At 46.3% G+C, this 23,294-nt stretch overlaps 1 pseudogene; it reads right to left on the minus strand.

Moving 5' to 3' along the window:
* LOC138498082 (zinc finger protein 268-like) overlaps positions 1-23,294 on the minus strand; it is a 110,380-nt pseudogene that overhangs the window by 48,563 nt on the left and 38,523 nt on the right.

The raw sequence follows: 23,294 nt of genomic DNA on the forward strand, positions 1-23,294 counted from the left end.
GGAGTTAAAGCGTGCTTTTGCGCAGACCACCAGAAGGGTGCGCACAGACAGTAGAGAATTCATTAATACATTTTTTCATGCCTTGCCCAAATACATAATGACCCAGCTCGTGAGGGATTTTCACGAGAAAAGATCTTTAGACTGGGTCATTGAACAGGCTACCCGGATCTATGAGGTGCAGAAACCGGTAGATAGCAAAAGTAATGCCCAGAAAAACCCCAAAGCCAACAGCACCCCTGCTGCTGCCAAGGTGGCAGAGGTAAAGGTCACCCCCGTTTTGGATTTGGAGATGGGGGGGCCTAAAAACCTACCTGCACCTAATAATGCTAGGCCCAGGAGGTCCTCGGGTCAGTCACAGACAGGGAGCCAAGGAGGCAGCCCCACAAATGGGGTCCCTCGCTCTCCTGATTATGTAAGTCCCCGTTACAAGGGAAATCGACCCATCCTGGGTTATGTGTGGACTCCTCCAGCCCAAGGGGGGGGATCCAGCCAAGCACCTAACCCAGGGAACTTCCCTCCAAACTTCCCACAGGAGGGCAGAAATTTACCAAACCCTGGGCAGAACTTTTTCCCCAGATATCCACCCGACTTTCAGCCCCAAAACCATCCATCCTTCTTTCCCCAATTCCCTGAGCCCAGACCACTGAATCCGGGAGAGGGGAGGCCAAGGGTGGAGGGGTACCCAAATCTTCCCAACCCGGGGTATTACCAGAGGAGGGACAGCTACCCTTCCCGGGATCAGCCCAGGGGAGAAAACAGGGCCCCGTATCAGCCTGAGCGGGTTTCCCAGTTAGAGCGCCAGGTTCAAAACATGGCGCGGGATCTGGGTCACATACTGAGGGCTCAGCAGAACCCTCAGATGGGCGTGCCGGCGCAGAACGCACCCAACTCTGGACCTGGTGCTCCAGAACAATGACGGGGGCAGCACCCCGATAACACACCGGTCCCCAGGGAGGAGGCACAAGGGGAAGGGGGGTGTAAAGCCTTGGAGGAAGCTTCCTTCCTCACTTGTAAACAGCCCCTGGAAACCCAGGAACCGGAAACAAAATCTCTTGCCCCGGAAAGTCTGCCTCCTAAGGAGCAGAGGGGGGGTAGGAGAAACAAAAGACCCAAACAGACTCAGTTTGAGGAGGAGGTACAGATCTTCCAATTTGAGGGAGAGGGATCCTCAGAGGATCCTGGGAAAAGGATCTTCTCCTTCAGAGAGGGGGGGAACTCCTCCCAAAGAAAAATGGGTCCCTAGGGATGCAAATCCAGACTGGGGAGATGTGGAGACTGAGCTACCGCCGCCCACCATCTCATCCCAGAACCAACAGCAAGAAAATCCCCTGGTTCAAACCCATCCTGGTGACTGCCTCCAAAAAGGGGGGGGCGGCCCAGAACCGGAGCCAGGGGAACCCACCATGGCTCTGATCTCCAGTTGCCAAATGTTAATTTCAGATTCCCAAGGCTCTCCACAGAATTCTGCCCAAATCTCTTCGCTAGCGATGTCCAAAACCAGAAAATTAGCCCACCAGTTGTCCAAAAATGTACATTATCTGTGCCCCCTTGAGGAGAAGGAGGGAAGATACTATGCCCCGGTACAAGTACAGGGGCAGGGTACAATTTTGGCACTGGTGGACACTGGATCTCAAGCTACCCTTCTGTCTAGAAGGGCCTTTGATGAACTGAATGCAGGAAGGGGAGAGAATTACCAAATTCCTCTCACCTCTCTTCCGGGACAACTGCAGAACTTTGACGGGAAGGAAATTCCCGTTGAGGGGACTGCAGACTTGGACATTAAAATTGGGCGACACAAGTTGAAACACCCGGTCATAGTTGTGACTCCAGAGGGCACACCTTGTTTACTAGGGAATGACCTCCTGAGAAGGTTGTCACCCCTAATAGATTGCGTAAACAAGGTCCTCTGGACCCAGACTAGCCGACCAATAAAATTAAAACAGAGTGTCAACCATGTTAGTTTAAACGGCACCTGCCACATGGTTGAACAAAAATCTGACCAAGTAGAATTTCACTTCCAGAACAACCAAATTCCAGACGTGACAGTAATAGCAGTAGGACAACAGACTGGTGATGGGGGGTCCTCTCTATTTCTGAAAATCAATCTTCCTTCCAGTTTAAGGTGGTATTCCACACTGGAAGGAAATACTCTGAAATTCTATACTCATCCACAATCAGAAACTCCCACTCCTATAGTCCAGAAAGATGTGAAATCAGCTCAGAGCCTGGCTGATATTCAGCAAATTGGAGAGCAGTTGTTCATCCCTGTTCAGTTAAATGATGGGAAGGACTCTGTTCTCGCTCGAGTGTGTGTGAACAACGGTAAGAGCTTCATCAGCGAAGCCATGTTCCGCCAACTCCCAAAAGATCCAGCCATTCCCACCTTCAAACTGATAGACAAATGGGAAATGGACCTGGAAGCACCTAATTCCAAACATCTCCTGCCAAGCAGGTGTATGCTCAAAATCTCCATTGGCAACAAGAGCATAGTCCACAATTGTTGGGTCGTGCGAGACGTCCCTGCCGCCTTTTACTTAGGCAGTGACATTCTCAATCGCTTTGCCATTAGTTTGGACCTAATAAACTTCAAAGCTTGGTCCCGATTAGCGGATAATCCCATGGGCTTTGATGATCCAGAAAAAGCATTTAGGTCAGCTCAATTGCTACCTTATGCAGTTGAAATTCAGGTTAAAGAGGAAGTCACCATCCCAGAAAGGACCCGACAATTCTCCCTGGAAGTGAAAGTTAAAAGGGGACAAGAGTTGAAAAACCCTGATGCTTACATACATCTAAATGCTTCTCTCCAACAGCAAGGGTTGGGGGTAAACCCAACTCCATTAGTCAACATAGAACATGACACCATTCCAATAGAGGTGGATAACAGCGACTTAAAGAGTATTACTCTAGCCGCAGGCACCATTATTGGAATGGCGGTTGATGACCGACATTTTTCCATCGACTTAGTAAATGAACTGTTAGGACCAATCCCCAAGGACTGTTTTGACAGTGACAGTGAGGACCATACAACACCAGACAGGATTTTTACCCGGCATGGGGGGAACTTCCTGGTGTACACTTCTTGCCCCTATGGTAAGGAAGATGTGACTTGTGACTTCAGGAGGGATGAGGTGATTTTCCAGGTCCATGAGGGCTGCCTTTCCCACCTGAAGCCTCCGGTCCAAATCAGCACTCTGACCAGGGACTTCTCCACCCAGCTGGAGGAGGCCGCGGAGATAGCCAGACCAGAAGTCTTTCCAGGCTTCAGGCAGAAGGTGGAAGAGAGAGTCAACCTAGCTGATGCCTGTGTGACTCTGGAACAAAAGCAAAAGTTGAAACAAGTTTTCTTGGATTTCCAAGATCTCTTTGCGGTAGACTCATATGATTGTGGTCGCACTGACATCCACACAACAACAATCCCCACGGACCCTGGCATGACTCCTGTGTTTGTGAAGCAATATCGCTTGCCTCTCGCATCAATGGAGTCCCTTACTGAAATAATTAAGAACCTTGAGTCCCGGGGAATAATCCGTCCAGTCCACAGCACCTTCAATAATCCGGTGCTGGGAATATTGAAGCCGAACGGCCAGTGGAGACTCTGCGCCGACCTCAGGGAGCTCAACAAACGGGTCCATACTTCCCGATGGCCTCTTCCCTACATTGACCAAGGGCTGGCCCAGATTCAGGGGTCACAGGTATTCACTGCCATAGACCTGACCAATGGATACTGGACTGTGCCTGTCAGTAGGGAGGACCAATACAAGCTGGCTTTTACCTTTGGGGGCCAGCAATACACATGGACCCGGACTCCCTTCGGATACCTCAACTCCGGCAATGAATTCAACATTTTCCTACATAAGGCCATGCCCGATCTGGGTGCGAGGGGTAACCTGGCTTATGTAGATGATGTCCTCATCAAAAGTTCATCTGTGGAGGCACACATAGCGGAGATCCGTTATGTTCTGACACAGTTGAGGGCCGCCGGAGCAAAACTTTCCTTTCAGAAAGCACAGTGGTGTAGAACCCGTGTTAATTTCTTGGGGCATGAGATTACTCCTCAGGGTCTCTGTCCCCAGGAAAAGAAAGTGGAAGCACTTCAGAAACTGAAAGACCCCACAACTCTGCGAGAACTAAGGAGCCTCCTTGGACTGACTAATTACAGCAGGAAGTTCATTGAGGGCTACGCAGAGATCACCAGACCCCTGATTCATCTCCTGAAGGGGGGGGTCAAGTGGGAATGGGGTCCAGAACAAGCCGAGGCAGTAAAACAACTCAAGAGAAGCCTCTCACAAGCGCCTTGCCTAGCTTACCCTGTCAGAAACAAGGAGTTCTTCCTGGAGACGGGGTTCTCTAATACGTGCTTGACGGCAGTATTATACCAAAAGCATGACCAGGTCAATAAAGTAATCTCCTATGCGAGCAAAACTTTATCCTCTGTGGAGGAGAAATTCAACGATTGTGAGAAGGCACTCCTGGCAACGGTGTGGGCATTGAAGAATTACCGCCCGTTTATCCAGGGGGAACACATCATAGTGGAGACTCCACACCAGCCTCTGCAATATCTCCAAAGTGACAGAATCCGGGCCGGAAATGTGAGTAATTCCCGAATTACTTCCTGGATTCTGTCAATGCAAGGCTTTCCTGTGGAGGTCCGATATGGCCAAAACAAGAAGAGTCCCCTCGCGCAAGGTCTGGCTGACTTGCATGATTGTGCCAGAGAAAACTGTCTCGAGGACGAAAGTCTAAAAATAAAGGACAACATGGAGGCATACCTTAATTCCCCCCACAAAGTCCTTGAAGAAGACAAGTGTGAGGGAATGCCCACTGTCTATGTGGATGGATGCTCTTACCATGTTGACAAAAACGGGGAGAAAGAATTGGTGGCCGGCGTAGGGAATGCATGGGTGAATGAGTCCCCAGAATCCGCTGGATACAAAATTGGTCCCCGAAGTAGTCAGGTGGCAGAATTGATGGCTGTGCATCAGGCCTTCCTCACTGCTGTCCAGCATCAACTCCACGAACTGGTCATAATCACAGATTCGGATTATGTACGGAACGGGTTCGTGGAGCACCTGGTTAATTGGAAAACCAGAGGCATGTTATGTGCTAACAACAAACCCTTGAAACATGGGAAGTTGATCCAAAACATTGATGATCTGGTCACATCGAATGGGATGACCATCTATTGGAAGAAGATTAAGGGTCATTCCAAAGTAGAGGGACCAGACAAAACTGGAAATGACTTAGCTGATCAGCTGGCCAAAACCGGGGCCATCCAAGGGGATCTAATTGAGATTGAGTCCCTGTTGGGGGAAATCCAGGTCACTGCCATCACTAGGTCCCAGACAAATGCTCACAACGACCTTTCAATTGTACAATGGAGTAAGGAGACCCCTGATGCTGATTTGATTACCGCTCAGAAGGGGGATCCAATAATTGGTAAATTTTACCAGCACCTTGAGGACCCTGAGAACTTTCCCCTGACGGATACCGATTACATTGGGAAAGAGGACCTAAGAGTGTTGATGAAATGTCCAAAAATGTTCCGGATCCAAGACGGTTTCTTGGTAAGGAAATCCAAAGCTGGCCACGATCAGTGGGTGGTTCCTACCTCATTCCGAAGCCTGATGTTAAGTCACGCCCATGATGCGGCCACTGCCGGTCACAGGGGGTTTCACACAACATTGGAAATCTTAAGAGAGGTTGCATACTGGCCACACATGGGGCAGGACCTCGACCAATACTTGAAGGGGTGTCTTGTGTGTGCACAATTTCAGCCGACATCCCTCACACACCGGGCGCCTTTACAAAAGCGGGGAATGACACTGCCATGGTCAGATTTACAAATCGACTTTGTAGGCCCTGTGATTCGCTCGGCTAGGGGGAATAAGTACATGTTGACTGTGACATGCTTGTTTACCAAGTGGGTGGAATGTCTCCCAGCCCCAAATTGCCAGGCAGAAACTGCAGCTGCCTTGATGATTAACCACATCTTTTCCCGTTTTGGTCTACCTCAAAGGATTGAGTCAGACAGAGGTAGCCACTTCACCAGTGAAGTAATGACAAAGATGTGGGAGATACTGGGGGTCAAGAGAAAGCTGCATATTGCTTATAGACCAGCTTCTTCTGGGGCAGTAGAGAGGTATAACCGAACCATTGTGAGCATATTAAAGAAGTTTGTGGCAGATTCTGGGCCAAGTTGGGATATCCGATTACCTCTGGTCCTAATGGCTATCAGATCTACCCCTTCATCTGCAACCAAAATGTCACCATTTGAGTTGATGACTGGGCGCAAGATGGTGCTTCCTCAGCATTTGCTCTACAGGACCCAAGAGCAGACACTGATAAATGCCTCCACAACTCATGAGTATGTGGAGAATTTAAGGAAACACCTCCAACATGCTTTTGCTTATGCTCAGCGGAATCTAGAAAGATCAGCTGATAGCATGAAGACCCATTATGACCTGAAAACTTCCAGGAAGGAATATCAGGTGGGAGACCGGGTCTATCTATACAACTTCCAAAGGAACCAGGCCAAGCAGCGCAAATTTTTGCCTACATGCAAGGGACCCTTTGAGATCATCGACAAGATCTCCCCTGTGGCCTACAAGATCCGCATCTGTCATGATCTCTGCTTCCAAAAGGTCAGGGTTTTCCCAACTCCCTTGGAAGCAGATCCATAACCCAGGTTACGAGTGCCAACCAGTCCCAATTGGGACCTTTTGGACCCAGTCCTGGCGCCAGTGGCACCAGGCTCATAAATATGCCCAGTCCCAGCGCTGGAAGCGCCGGGCTCATAATGCTTGGGTGGACTTACCTGCAGCAGACCATGCTGCTTACTTGCCTGCCAGTTGAGCCTCTGATCCTCTTCTGTTTGGAACTACTTTTCCTGTTGGGTGGGGCTGGAGCCACTCCCTAGATTCAGAACACTGGAACTCTTCTGGAAGGCAGGAACTCTTTTCTTACCAGGAACTCTTTTCTTACCTAGGCGTGGCTGTGGAAGGAGACACCTAAGCACTACAGGAGGCTATTTAAACCACACCCGGTGGATGAATCTTGCTTTGCGTTATTCTGCAACCTCTGCAGCAGGACGCTCATCGTGTCTTCTGCATCCGGTCCTGGGCCTAAGGAAAAAGGCTTACCATCCTGAATCCAGTCTTCAGCAACACCTAAAAAGACAAGAAAGAACAGGTTAGCATTCCGGCATCTGAAAGGCAAAGGCTTACCATTCTGAATCCAGTCTTCAGCAACACCTATAAAGACAAGAAAGAACAGGTTAGCATTCCGGCATCTGAAAGGCAAAGGCTTACCTACTCTTCGTGCGCTCCGGAGGTCTTCACACTGCATTCCGGCATCTGAAAGACAAAAGCTTACCAACTCTTTGCACGCTCCGGAGGCCTTCGGCGCTGCATCCCGCATCTGAAAGACAAAACAAGGTGCGTTTAAAGACATTGGGGAACTTTAATACTCACGTGCCATTACTCCTTTCCACATCTAATCCAGTGGGTATTCCGGCACCCTGCAGCCGCTCCGAACTCGTACCTGCAAAATAAAAAGACAGTTAGAGGCATCGTGAAGCAGGCAACAAGCGCTTACTTACGTGCTTCCAGGCGCTTCTATTCATCACACGGGCTCCATCTTCAACTCACTTCAGCCCGTCATCCGCCATCGCCGGAACCCTGCAAAACAAGAGACATCATTACTAAAGACTTTAAAGACATTTGAATGACTCGAAACTTACCGTTCGTGCAGTAAACGACGGACAGCAGTCCCCTGAAGTCAAGAGGCCTGCGCTACCTATCCAGTGAAGAAACTGGTTACAGCACCCTGCCCCGAGGCAGATGGAGAGCTCGGCATTCACTTACCTAAGGTGAGAGCGTTAACCTTTGGGGGTCTACAGGAGAGGAGAAGAGGAAAGAGATAGGGACACCCCAATAACCCCAGTTCATTAACCCCATATTTTCTATCTGCAGACATCTTACTCTACACGTCAGGCATACAGTGCACAGAGGTCCAGCCCAAAGAGCCAACCGGGTGCTACACATCACCTTTGAAGATACGGTAGTCGCCCAGTCAAGACCGGCGCCTCTGCGAGAATCAGGTGAGCGTTACAGAACGCAAAGCCTACCGCAAAACTCTCGCCCAGGCGCTATGGAAACCTCGGATACTGACCCCCTAGCCCGGTTACTTGGGGAACTAAGGGCAGAAGTGCATGCAGCTCATCAGGAAACGAATGCTCTAAGAAGGGAACTCATTATTTCCAAGGAGAGAACAGACAATCTTGCTAGACAAGTGCTACAGTCACAAGCCGGACAGACCCCGTTACCCGCATCAGGGGCAAATCTTCCTTCAACATCCTCTATGAATCCAGTGCAGATCAACCTACCTGGGAATGTACCTCTGGCTCCGCCAGAACGATTTTCTGGTGACCCAAAGAGGTTTGCAGTATTTATCAATCAGTGCCGGTTGCACTTCTTATGCCGGCCATCAGCCTTTCCAACTGATCAAGCAAAAGTAGCTTTTGTACTTTCGTACCTTAGTGGCAATGCGGCAGACTGGTCGATCCCTCTAGTTAATCAAGATGATCCGGTTCTCCATGATTTTCAAGCCTTTCAGCTTAGTATGAAAAAACTGTTCGCAAGACATTCACAGGGGCAGGCCTTGGACAATGAGCTTCTTTCGTTGCGACAAGGTAATCAAGACCTTTTGGCTTATATTGCATCTTTCAATAGACTAATAGTGGAAACTCAATGGCCTGAGGACAAAAGGATTACGCTGTTTTATAGAGGTCTACGTGGAGAGCTCAAAGACGTTTTAGCCCAAGTAGTGAATCCCCCACAAGACTGTTCGGATTATATAGACTTGGTCGTTCAAATAGATCACAGGCTGCAGAACAGGAAGGCCGATCGTTCCAAGTTTGATGCTCGAGTATTTTCCAAACCGCCAACTCCTTCCAAAGGAGTAGACTCCGGGGAACCCATGCAAATAGGGGGTCTGAAAGGTCCTCTAACACAAAGAGAGCGGGAAAGGAGGAAACAGTTGCAATTATGCCTATATTGCGGAAACTCAGGGCACTTTTTTTCGAGACTGTCCGGTGAAACCTGCCAAGAAGGCAGTAGGAGCTGCAGTTACCAAAGTTACAAACTCTGAGCAGGGAAACGACCTCGCCCGACAAGAATAGAGGTCCTCTTGCCGAGCGTGAAAACCAGTTCCGTGACCTCGCATTTCATGATACCTATGGTCCTCATTAGCCCTGATAATCCGGATCAATTGCATGCAATTGAAGCTTACGTCGACAGCGGTGCCATCGGCAATTATGTGGATCATGACATGGTTTTGAGGATGAATCTAACTCTTTGTCCCAAGGCTGTAAAGGACGTCATTACTACGGTGGATGGTACGGAGATAGCCTCCGGGCCAGTAACGCATACCACTCAAGAGGTGACGCTAGTAAGTCAAGATGGACACCATGAGAAGATCGTGTTCGATGTGATCAAGGCCCCTCAGTTTCAGATTATTCTAGGAATACCTTGGTTAGAGAAACACAATCCTCTGATCGATTGGCGAGCAAGAACGGTCCAGTTTCCAGAATGTGTCTCTACTTGTCACCCTCCACCTGGTGTTGCACTGGCCGCAATTTCTTCAGAGACTCCCCAGTTACCTCCCGAATACCTAGAATACCAAGATGTTTTCCGGAAGGATCAGGCTAACTCTCTACCTCCTCATAGGTCTTATGACTGCCAGATAGACCTGATACCTGGATCTACTCCTCCTTGTAGTAGAATTTATGCCCTCACCGAGCCTGAGAACCTTCACCTTCGACAATACCTGGATCAATACCTGGCAAATGGGTTTATTCGTCCTTCCAAGTCCCCTGCTTCTTCAGCTTTGTTCTTCGTTCCAAAAAAGGAAGGAGACCTTAGAACTTGTATCGATTATCGCTCCCTGAACCAGATCACCGTTAAGAATAGATATCCGTTACCTTTGATCCCTGAACTCCTGGACCAAGTCAGAAAAGCATGCATATATACAAAGCTGGATCTTAGAGGAGCTTACCACTTGGTACGAGTAAAAGAGGGCGATGAATGGAAGACGGCCTTCCGCACCAAGTATGGGCTATTTGAATATCAGGTCATGCCCTTCGGACTTTGCAATGCCCCGGCCGCCTTTCAATATTTTATGAACGATGTCCTCAGAGAGCTCATAGATGTATGTGTTGTTGTTTACATTGACGACATCCTCGTTTATTCTTCATCGGAATCTGAACATCGGAAACACGTGAAAATGGTCCTCGAAAGATTGCGTCAACACAAACTTTTCGCTAAGTTGGAAAAATGTGTTTTCAACGTGACTGAAGTTGAATTCTTGGGATTCATATTATCACCTGGCGGAGTGCGTATGGATTCAAAGAAGGTCGATGCAGTTCTCAAATGGCCATCACCATCCTCCGTAAAAGGTGTGCAAAGCATGTTAGGCTTCTCTAACTTTTACCGCAGGTTTATCCCCGAATTCTCTCGAATAGTCCAGCCCATCACTGCCTTGTTAAAGAAAAACAAACGTTTTGAATGGTCTACCGAGGCGGAACAAGCTTTCCAGGATTTGAAGACTAAATTTATCTCTGCACCAATCTTAAAACACCCTCGCCCCGAACTCCCCTACATCGTGGAAACTGATGCTTCAAGCCTTGCCATGGGGGCAGTTCTATCACAAAAGGACCCGGTAACCAATCAGTTGCATCCCGTGGCATTTTGGTCCCGCAAATTCTCGCCTCCTGAAATCAATTACACGATTACTGACAAGGAACTTCTGGCTATCAAGTCTGCCTTTAAGGCTTGGCGGCATTATCTGCTGGGGGCCCGACACACCGTTACTGTGATTACGGATCACCGAAACCTGCAATATTTGAAAACCGCAAAAGCCCAATCCTCTAGACAACTCCGTTGGGCATTATTCTTTGCCGAGTTTGACTTCATAATTACCTATCGACCTGGTACAAAGAACGGTAAAGCTGATGCCCTTTCTCGGATGGGAGTGGAAGAACACTTGATCAACCCTAAACCTGTACCAATCATTCCCGAACAAAGAATTCTGGGTGTAATCGCCACCGAATCCATAGAGGAAGTTAAGAATAAAGCCAGGCAACTTGTAACTCCAGCAGACATACAGAATTGGCATCTGCAGGGAAAGGACTTTGCAGTAAAGGACAACTTATTGTATTTCCAAGAACGATTATACCTACCCAGCACAGATTTACAGAAAAAAGTAATCTCTTGTTATCACGACTCTTTAATGGAAGGTCATCCCGGTATGGCCAAGACCTCAGAAAAGATCAAGCGCTACTTCTGGTGGCCGTCTTGGAAGAAAGATATCAGAGACTTTATAATGTCCTGTGGAGTATGCGCCCAAAACAAGAGTCAAAAGGAAAGACCAGCAGGCCTCTTACGCCCTATTGACATCCCACCTCGCCCTTGGCATACGCTTTCTATGGACTTCATCACCGATCTACCTCCATGCTCCGGATACAATACGATTCTAGTAATCGTGGACTTATTCTCCAAGATGGCGCACTTCATTCCGCTCAAAGGCTTGCCAACAGCAGCAACTCTGGCCCGAGAATTTCTCGAAAACATCGTCCGACTGCACGGTTTTCCTTCGGTTCTAATTTCGGATCGAGGTAGTCAATTTATTTCTCATTTTTGGCGAAGTTGCTGTCGGTCGGCTCAAATTGATGTGAGACTATCGACCAGTCACCACCCTCAGACCGACGGACAAACCGAGAGGACCAATCAAACTCTGGAACAGTATTTACGCTGCATGCTGCAACAAACTGAAAAAACTTGGAAAGATATCCTTTGGATAGCCGAATATGCCTACAATAACTCTGTCCATTCGGGAACTGGGAAAACCCCGTTTTTTCTTTTGTACGGCAGTCACCCTCGAACCTCGGAGTTGGATCCCCTCCAAGATCTTGAAACACCAGCAGTAGACTACCTGCATTCTACAATCACCCAAGCCTTTAAAGAAGCTGTTTCTCACCTTCAAAGGGCTAAAGAACAATACAAGAAAGGAGCAGATCAACATCGGAAGGAAGCCCCTCACTATCAAGTAGGAGATCAAGTCTGGTTATCCACCAAATATCTATCTCTAAAAGGGCCATGCACATTCAACCCAAGATACCTTGGTCCCTATTCCATCACTACCATAGTAAACCCAGTAGCGGTCAAGTTGGACTTGCCCCCGCACATGAAGATACATCCGGTCTTCCACGTCTCTCTATTAAAACCCGTGCAACCTCAAACCCGACTAACCAAATCTCCAAAACCTATCCTAGTTGATGGAGAACTCGAGTTTGAAGTCAAAAGCATTCTGGACTCCAAGATCTCCAAATCTAAACTATTCTACCTAATTGACTGGAAAGGCTACGGCCCCCAAGAGAGATCCTGGGAACCTGCTGAATATGTCCACGCTCCTCGCCTAATCAAAAGATTTCACCGAACATTTCCTGACAAGCCAAAACCCCCGGAGAAGCCCGGTTTGGGAGGGGCCTTGAGGGGGGGTACTGTCATGATCTCTGCTTCCAAAAGGTCAGGGTTTTCCCAACTCCCTTGGAAGCAGATCCATAACCCAGGTTACGAGTGCCAACCAGTCCCAATTGGGACCTTTTGGACCCAGTCCTGGCGCCAGTGGCACCAGGCTCATAAATATGCCCAGTCCCAGCGCTGGAAGCGCCGGGCTCATAATGCTTGGGTGGACTTACCTGCAGCAGACCATGCTGCTTACTTGCCTGCCAGTTGAGCCTCTGATCCTCTTCTGTTTGGAACTACTTTTCCTGTTGGGTGGGGCTGGAGCCACTCCCTAGATTCAGAACACTGGAACTCTTCTGGAAGGCAGGAACTCTTTTCTTACCAGGAACTCTTTTCTTACCTAGGCGTGGCTGTGGAAGGAGACACCTAAGCACTACAGGAGGCTATTTAAACCACACCCGGTGGATGAATCTTGCTTTGCGTTATTCTGCAACCTCTGCAGCAGGACCCTCATCGTGTCTTCTGCATCCGGTCCTGGGCCTAAGGAAAAAGGCTTACCATCCTGAATCCAGTCTTCAGCAACACCTATAAAGACAAGAAAGAACAGGTTAGCATTCCGGCATCTGAAAGGCAAAGGCTTACCATTCTGAATCCAGTCTTCAGCAACACCTATAAAGACAAGAAAGAACAGGTTAGCATTCCGGCATCTGAAAGGCAAAGGCTTACCTACTCTTCGTGCGCTCCGGAGGTCTTCACACTGCATTCCGGCATCTGAAAGACAAAAGCTTACCAACTCTTTGCACGCTCCGGAGGCCTTCGGCGCTGCATCCCGCATCTGAAAGACAAAACAAGGTGCGTTTAAAGACATTGGGGAACTTTAATACTCACGTGCCATTACTCCTTTCCACATCTAATCCAGTGGGTATTCTGGCACCCTGCAGCCACTCCGAACTCGTACCTGCAAAATAAAAAGACAGTTAGAGCGCATCGTGAAGCAGGCAACAAGCGCTTACTTACGTGCTTCCAGGCGCTTCTATTCATCACACGGGCTCCATCTTCAACTCACTTCAGCCCGTCATCCGCCATCGCCGGAACCCTGCAAAACAAGAGACATCATTACTAAAGACTTTAAAGACATTTGAATGACTCGAAACTTACCGTTCGTGCAGTAAACGACGGACAGCAGTCCCCTGAAGTCAAGAGGCCTGCGCTACCTATCCAGTGAAGAAACTGGTTACAGCACCCTGCCCCGAGGCAGATGGAGAGCTCGGCATTCACTTACCTAAGGTGAGAGCGTTAACCTTTGGGGGTCTACAGGAGAGGAGAAGAGGAAAGAGATAGGGACACCCCAATAACCCCAGTTCATTAACCCCATATTTTCTATCTGCAGACATCTTACTCTACACGTCAGGCATACAGTGCACAGAGGTCCAGCCCAAAGAGCCAACCGGGTGCTACACATCACCTTTGAAGATACGGTAGTCGCCCAGTCAAGACCGGCGCCTCTGCGAGAATCAGGTGAGCGTTACAGCATCCCCAAAGGCGGTTCGGCAGAGGGGGAAGACAAGTGGGTCCACATAAACCAGTTGAAATGTTGCCATCCCAGGCACGCTCTGCAACAACTGGAGGAATCCTCTGGAATCCTAGCGGGTACCGTCTCGGACTAATTCAGTTCCAATCATAAAACATACCACATCTAGTCTCTAAAATATTGTGATTTGCATGAAACTGTCTTAGTTATACTGTTTTTTTTTTCAAAATAAGAATGTAATGTTTCGTGATGATGAAATGCATATGCTGCCCCACTATCTCAACAGTGGTGGAAAAACGTCTATGAGTAGGTATTGCCGCTCTTCCTTTGTCGTCCTAGGAGAAAGAAAACCTGGAGACGGGCCAAGGAGGACGATCCGGAGACCGGGAACGAAGATCCAATGGGCCCTGTGGACCGCCCAATACTCCCATCAGGACCGGCGAGGAGAACCGATCGATCCGACCGGATGGAGGAAAAGATGCTGAACTGTGCCATCTATTGGAAGAAGATGAGGAAACATCCCAGGTCTTGCGAGTCCCATCAGTGAAACCGAATGGCCATCGCAAGAGGGGGGCTTGTGGGATGTATTTACCCATGCATCCGAGCCGTACCTCAAAACTGTGCAGTACTGACATGGAAAACATCATGATGGCCAGAGTTTCCCAGAAAATGCCCAGGGAAATGCATGAAGAATAGGCTGCCACCCATTTTTGCCGATGTTATGGGCACAGAAGGGCACTGCCTAAAACCACCATTGGACTACCCGCACCGTAGTCTGAAACCATTGGGAATGGCAATGCTGATTGCCAAATGCAACCTAGAATTGTGGGGAATTCATTTCTTAAATCCCAAAAATGGGTGCAGTACCAGTACTCACCACTATCCAAAAGCCGGCGTTTTAAAACCACCCTGTGTTTCTCTGAAGGCAGGCTCAAAATGCCTATTTTCAAACATTGCAACATGTGCAGAATATTCACTGAACACCAGCAGACATTTGGCAGAATGGAGTTTTGTGTGCTTACAAAATCTGGGAAATGAAGAGCCCAAAACAATGCTTATAACAAAACTGCTATGGAGTCAGCAGTTTAAGTTGCACTGGATTTAAAGACACTAAAATCGAAATGTTTAGATTAAATGAGTGACCTATGTTTGGTGTCACATGCCTTTGTAACTGTTGAAATGTCATAGTTTTGCACTTAGAATCAGCATTCTAGCTGCATGTGTAAAATTGCAAGTTAATTTAAAAAGCAACAAAAAAACATGACAGTTAGCTGAAAGTCTGGCTTAAGGAACTTGATTTTGCTTGACAGCTACCCCCATCAGGAGTGAAACTTGAGTCACAGCTGTGTTCCCAGGCCTATCTGCCTTTTGCTGGCCACACTAAGGATATACCATCTATCTGATAATTGAATTACCTGTGCTCTGCAGGAGATTGAACAATGCAACTCCCTTCACCCAGGCAGAGGGTTTATTGAGAGGATCATAAATGGCTTCCTCTTGAACAATGGGCCTTTCCGGACCCAAGCAAATCTTATATTGCAGGGGTCGTAAAAGTGGCTTACTCTTGGCAGAAACTGGGAGGGGGAGAAACTGGAGACAGAAGCTGGCTTGGGGGGAGTGGGAAAACCAGTATTTCCACCATGTGACCTGGGAAGACACACCTCTGTAGCCAGAATCTGGTTTTAGAAAAAGATGAATAACTCACAATGTGGACTTGTCAAAATAATTTAATTGATACCATAATTCGTGTGATTTTTCTGTCTATGTTTTAAGAGGTTTTGGGATCCGGTGTGATGTCCTGGGGCAAAACCCCGCTATTGTTTGCACCACAGACTCTGTGTGAAAGCTACGGATATGGGAATTTACTGAGATATGTATGGACAGGCTGTGTACAATTGTACAAATTTGGAGAACAATCTGATATGGGGAACACTACCAAAACGTGCTAAAAGTTGCCATTTTTGAATGCAAGCTCCTAGAAAGAGCAGATTTGGACAGAGACATGGCTAAATTCAGCCACCCCATGTATATGTAATTTCAAGCAACTGTGTAACTGTGAAATATGTCTTTTGTTATCAAATATAGAATGTGTGCAATCTGACAGGGGAGTGTCCTCTCTGCAAGCCATAAAATGACATCACTCTGACACAACTTAGCTTCGCCAATCAAGTGAGAAATGGAAGCTTGACCAATGGCAAGTGGAGAGGGGTAGGGTCTAGTGATGCTGCATACACACCCACTCTCAAAACACATAAAAGCAGACAGACAGGACAGATAGGGACCTTCAATTCCATCTGCCGCTGGAAGCTCTGCCGGAAAATCCATACTCTACCTCCATCAAACTTCAAAGAGCCAACACTTAGACTCCAAGATAAACAGAGACTACAGAACCTTAACCAAAAGGCCACTGCCAGCAAGAGTATTTGTCAACAGGCCTAAAAATCTTTTTGCAACTGAACTCTTCAGACAGCCGGCTGACGCCGTCTGAATTTTGCCAAGAACTTTTGCAAGAACCCGGTGACAGAAATATCCAAAGAGAAGGCAGGACCCGACCCAGAGAACCGGTGCCTAGCAGAGACCAGGCCATTGTATCCAGAGTGCTGACCCCGATGCTGTGAGCAGTTCCAAAGGCCAGGCGCTGTGAGCGGAACCCGGGAAGACCTGACCAGACTGAAGTCCGTGACCAAGTCGCTTTCCGGTTCAAAATCTCTTGTGAGTACTCAGCAAAACTCAGAACACATCTCTTAGTTAAAATCCTATAAGTCAATCCATTTTTAATCTAAGTAGAACTGCAGCTTAGCAATTGTGTTATCCTGCCATCATTTTTAAAACTGAAAAAGTGCTGCGTTTAAAATTTGCAAAACCAAAAACGATCTTTACTAAATCGCTCATATCTCCGCGACCGTTTGTCTAAGAGACTTGCAGTAACTTTCATTTAGAAGCTGAGATCCTAGGCTTTCCTAGGACCCCAAAACGATAGTGATCGTCCTTGCGGTTCCTCTGTAATAGCGCTCGGCGCATCCGCGAATTTTGCCACGATTTGCAAATTTCTTCACGTGTAAAAAATCGGCTGCTGCTTGCCTTCCATTTGCCAGAAATTCGTTTAACCTGCTAACTATCCCTGCATCATTGCTAATGTGAGCCTGGACTAATATTAACTAGATACCACTCACCCTGAACCTCTGAAAGGGAATCAAAAGAATTTTAGCATATTTTTTAATTCATTGCCAGCACATATCAAAGCAATTTGGGCCCGTGTTTTCAAACTTCTGTAGTCTAAGCTTGCTGGGGTGAACTGAATCACATTTGATTGCATTTCTGAGAACTGTGTGTTTTCCTTCCATTTCCTTGCCTTGCATCAAGGGGGGGAGGGGATTGCCAGAGAAAAGTGATTACATTGTTTTGTTGAAATCATATTGAGTATTTTCTATACTGCATTTCATTCATTCAACCTTGCATTTCCTTGAACCCTATAAAGCATTCTCTACCACATTATACTTCTGTACCTATTTACCAGTGTGCTACCTTATCCATTTCATCTCAACTCCTTAGTGATTATAAAGAAGTGTGCTAGTGCCAGATTCTCCGTTGTTAATATTTATCATATCAGATTAAGTGTGATATTCAATTATTAATTTATTATAAAGTGTGATATATCTATCTATTGTTTAAATTATCAAATAAACCTTTTAACTTGCAAAACAGAACTACTTCTTGGCTCAGTGGGGTCAGGGGGATTCCAAGAGAGGGGTGTTATATAGGGGTAGTCATCCAGAACGCATGAACTGGACATAAAGATATATCAATAAGGGTTTTCATTCAGTATTCTGGACTAGGCATTGACTAAGCTGTAGTGCGGGATTGAATCCTCCTACAGCATCATCTACAAGGCTGTCTGGGGTCGGGTAACATGCCATCTGCAACTTTCTCTTACTAAATACTCTCCCTCTAGACCTCTACGTTCCTCTGGCACCAACTCTCTGTGTGTAAAACATTTCACTAAACAGAGGGCCAGAGGCCAATCTCTTTCTTCAGCTGGCTCGCTCTTATGGAACAGCCTCCCCCCTCCTCTTCGTCTTGAACAGCACTTCCTCAAATTCCAGAAAATCCTCAAGACATTCCTCTTCACTTCCTCCTTCCCTTTTCTGCTAATCTTACAGTCGCTGTGATTGGTGACCAGGGCCCTTATGTGTCCTTCGGGGTCCTGGCCTTCCACACCCAATTGCCCCAGTCTCTGTCTACCTCGCAGCATTTGCCTCTGAACCCACCGCCCTTCATCCTGTAGGCTTGCACTCATCTACCAAATGCGGCTCCAGGCCGAATAGCACTTTCCTCACCATGCACTTCAACTGCTGCTCATCAACAAGCACGGACATTCCAGCAGCTACCCCCACTCCCATTTCCCTGCTTCTCGCTGCACGTGCACGTTCTGAAAACTCACAGGGCATTGTAGGTTTGTCTTTATCCTCCACTGTACTTATTGTTTTCAATCCCATGTTTCCTCCCTGTTGCTCTGTGGGTGCTTTGAAACAGAATTGACTTACTGTATAAGCGACTAATAAATGCACAATAAATACAATTCAGGAAAAACATGCATACTTGCATCACCACGGGAATATGTCACAGGTATGTTGTGGACATCTTGTGTATCCAACACTATCAATTGCAGGGGGGGGGGATTACCTGCAACATCCCAAACCCATTTCTGTATTTTAAAAAAAGGAAAGAACCACAACAAGTATGTTTATTGCTGTGGTTATCTCAGGTGTAGAGCAGATAGTTAAAGGCTTTGCTATATCTCTTTGCTCATCAGTACATCATTGCGTTCTTCCTACTGTGTGCATCTCCTTGCATGTCCGGAGTTAGGAAGATGCTCTCTCCTGTGTTTTTTATAGTCTGTTGTTCTCTGGTTGATGTACGGATCACGTGGCGGATGTCACACGGCCATATTGCGTAACACTTACGTGTCTCTCAAAGGTGCTGGAAAAGCTTCCACAAAGGTTATTTGTTTGAACTTATCAAATTCATGATAGATTATACGGGGCTATGTCGTAAACACCTGGTTCCTGAATAGAAATCAGGAGAGCATAGGGTAAAGTCCAGATGTAAGGCCTTAGTCTCAGATAGGTATCATACAGACAGAACAAAATCCCAGCTGCCTACCCTTGAATGTTGCAATAATTGGGGACAACCGTCTTTCTAAACATATATCGAGAGATGGCACAAGGAACCAGAAATATAGAAAAATACAATTTATTAAGAAACAATATAAAAAAGGCCACACATAGTGATCTTGCAAGGATCAGAGAAAATCAAACAAATATTTTATGAGCAATTACATATACAAGAGACACATTCCATTATTTTCATTGTGTACAGTCAATAGTACCATACAGTGATGTTAGTAGTTAGTGGGTGACCAAACCCAATGTTTGTCAAATCCCACATCTACAGAAGTGTCAGATGGGTATCATCCTAAATGGGTAGGATCGCCAAGTCGTGCCACTGAATTGCTTCATTTAGACCCTGCGTGTCAGTATACAGTCTAAAAATCCACTTCTGCTCTTTCTTAAGAAGAAGGGCTCCAAAGTTACTGCCCCTCTTTGGTATCTGGATCTTTTCCAGATAAGTCCATGTTAACAGGTCTTTTTGTCCTTTTTTTCTACATAATGTTCTACCAGTGGTGCTGAGAGTTTCTTTGTTCTGATACGAGTTTTGGCATAGACGATTCTTTTCTTAACTGATCTCTGTGTCATCCTTATGTATCTTAGGATGCATGGACCTGTTATGGTGTATATAACATATGCATACATATAATATACATTTCTGCAAGACTATGCGCCTGATTTCATGTGTGCAACAGAAACATGGCTTACTACCGCATCTGGCCCTAATATGGTCCATATTTTACCTGAGGGCTACTCTATTTACACATTGATCGCAACGCCAACCATAATTTTAAAAAACGTCCTAATTTGATCGATTTTACCTTGACCTCAGGATATAGAAATGGAATCTATGTTAGTGAGAATTTCGGGTACTTCCTCTTTTACACTTCACGTTTTGATTGTATAATTGCCCACCTTCATTTAGCTGGACGAACTTTGAAAAGGCGTTTTTCAAACTTATCAGCTCTGGCTTTTTGACATAACAATCTGTGTATTTTAGGAGATTTAGATTTCTGGGCTGACTCTCTTAATTGAGCCACGGCAGCCTCCTTTTTATTGGCACAACTGCGAAAGAGACGCTGGGATCCAATGAACGGCAGAATGCCCAAACACACAGCAAAAACAGCGAACAATGTAAAGAATGCAAAGATTCTGTTTTTTATTCCCGAGCCCAAAACCATAGTAATGTGCATTTGGAGAGCATCAACACAAGTACAACTGTGCTGACAGTGCGTGCAAGTAATCAACTGCAGATAACGAGTTCTGACTTCTCATCTCAAAGAACAAATAACGTTCAAGCAGAGAACTTTGGACACGAGCTGACAGAAGACGCACAGGCGATCGATCCTCCTGAAAGGCCTCAAGTGGGAGGAGCTAACATCCAGTCAAGGCAAAATTCGCTTGCAGTGGCTGATAAATTGCTACTTGACCACACTAGAATAACTAATGAAGTGTTTACCAACAGTTCTACCAGAACAGATGTTCCATCAAAACTGCTCACGGCTTCACAAAATGAAACATATAAAAGGGATAATGACTCAGTTAGTGGAAACAGAAAAACCAAATAAATCCAAAAGAGTTGATACTAGTAGTTCTCCAACCATTGTCTGCTCGCAACGCTGAACTGCTGGCTATCACTATACAAGGGCCAACAAAACGAGAGAAATAAACTCAGAGAAGCCATCTGCACAGCGAAGTAAACATCAAAGACAGCAAAGTCGACAATCAGTTTCTGAAGATTCATCGTCTGACTCCTCATTCATACAACACAAATTCCCAAAGGTTAGAAGGCAAATGCCCAATTGTAACCTTGGTAGCATGTTTTAGAGATTAAGGCCCAAATAAATCATTGGACAAGTTGTCCAGGAAATAAATCTGCACATTATGTCAGCAATGACGATCGCCTTGGCTCCTGTTTTAAAAAAATGTATGAGCTAATAAATAAAAATCACACAGATCAAAGCAAGCTAACAGCCTTTATTGATTTCGCAACTCTTTAACATGGCGTCTGCAATGAGAACACTTGAAATAAAGGTGAATGAGGAAAAGGAGAGCTTCGAGCAAATTCATAGCTCGATACAAGCTCATTTAAAGAAAAATGGTGAAGATAAAAGGCTGTTGGCAGAAGTGGAGTGTGAAGCAGTAGCGCTACTAAAAATAAGCAAAATGACACACAATGTCAAGGCAATGAGAGGAAACAGCAATCCCAGGAACCAGCGGGATTCTAATGACACAGCTCCGCAAACACATCAATTGGACAGACAAAAGGAAGTGTCTCAAGTAAGATACGAGGCGCTGAGGAGTCCAAGCAATCTAAGAGCTATGCAAAAATTCAGAGGGTGTGAAATCACAAACTCCATAGATGCACAACAAAAACACTCTGAAGCCAGCATTGTGGTCGCAAAGCAAAAAAGTGACCACATAAATTAACTTGATGGACCATCCATTGGGCCCTCTACTTCAGCGAATGCTGAGGGTATTGTAGGTAATCCAAGTACCCCTGAGACAAGCCCTGAGCTGACATCTGCACAGGGGAAAAGCAACTACTCACTATTTCAGCCTGGCAAAGCAAGAAATCAGTGTGATAGAGAGGTTAAAACTGTTGAGGTCAAGAAATCTAAAAGCCAACCAAAAGGGAAAAAGCAGAAATCCAACAATTCCCGAAATGTCTTTCGTAACATCAAATCTTTCTGTGAAGAAAGAGAAGCTAGTAAAGGGCCCTAGAAGCACACAATTATAAGGAACTTACACAAAAACCTTCAAGAACAAATTAACCAAAAAAAAAGCTGAGTCGATGCATTGCCCGCTAAACTCAACATTGGACAACAGCTCTGAGCTAATAAATCCAACAACTCATGATACGTAATGCGAAGAGACAAACCTTGAAACCCAAACTGACTCCTTAAAAATTGCACATGATGTCGACTTAGATATATCAATCGTGACAGAAGTGGAATGCTCTAAAATCACATTTGTTTGAAAACAACATGTCGAAAGAAAGCATCACGTAAAGTTCAAAAACCATGTTAAAGAACAAAAACAAAGATCCCCAACTTCTATACATTAGAAGAAAAGAGGGTGAAAATAGCAGCTCAGAATTCTGAAAAAACCTCACTGATGCCAAATGGACCATATGAGCCGAAAACGAATGATAAGGTGCCTAGAGCCAGACGATCATGTGACACAAGCCCCTTGAATCAAGGTCAAGATCCATCTCAGAAACCTCATCTGTCAACCAACAACAGTGCTTACGGTGATGCGACTTGGGAGGATAACATAAGGCACAAGAACTTAACCACCAAAAACTTGGCAAGAGAAACACATCTCTCGCGCGTGGTTTGTTACGCGAACAGAGACGAACGCTCCAAGGTTCCGGGCCGTCTCACCCACCGTGCTAAGTTACCAGACCACACGGAGCGGGGAGTGTTTTTGAAGAGATACAGATGTGATCCCAAGCAGGCACATACCCAGATGCCCTGCGAAGCCCTGATGAATGTGGCTCACTAATTTGTTCCACAGAAACCGGTCGGCTAGAGAACGATCATACCTAGTGCACAACATGAACTACACAGGCTATGCTCGTTCGGATTAAGGACCCCCTGCCTAAGTATTCAGGGGTCTTTCCTGTAACTACCGTCAGAGAGAACATCGTTGAAGAAAAATTCTTCATTGTTTTTATAATTTCAACCTGCACTTGTTCATCCAGAGAAATCCTATTAAAATTAATGTTTATTTTTCATTTGGATGACAGCTAACACATGCAACAACCAATGCGGTAGAGCATGTGTTTTTTAGCACAACACGTGTGCATAAGAGACTATTTGGAAAGCGCAATTAGCGAATTAGGCTTTTTGGCAAACTCCTCCTCACTCGTTATAATCTGGCACAGGGCCATCATAGAACAACGGGATACAGAAGATATAGAGAGTGTTGAGTAATACAATCTCAAGAGATTTCTGGAAATTGATAAATGACACAAGCGCCTACAACAAGCCACTTTGAGCAGGGGTGAGCCATTACAGCGAACTATTCGAAAGCCCCCACCCTGATGGCATCACCAATCAAATGCTGAAG

The sequence above is a fragment of the Ambystoma mexicanum genome, chromosome 5q (genome assembly GCF_040938575.1).
Source record: "Ambystoma mexicanum isolate Mex_15411 chromosome 5q, UKY_AmexF1_1, whole genome shotgun sequence".
Classification (NCBI taxonomy): Eukaryota; Metazoa; Chordata; class Amphibia; order Caudata; family Ambystomatidae; genus Ambystoma; species Ambystoma mexicanum.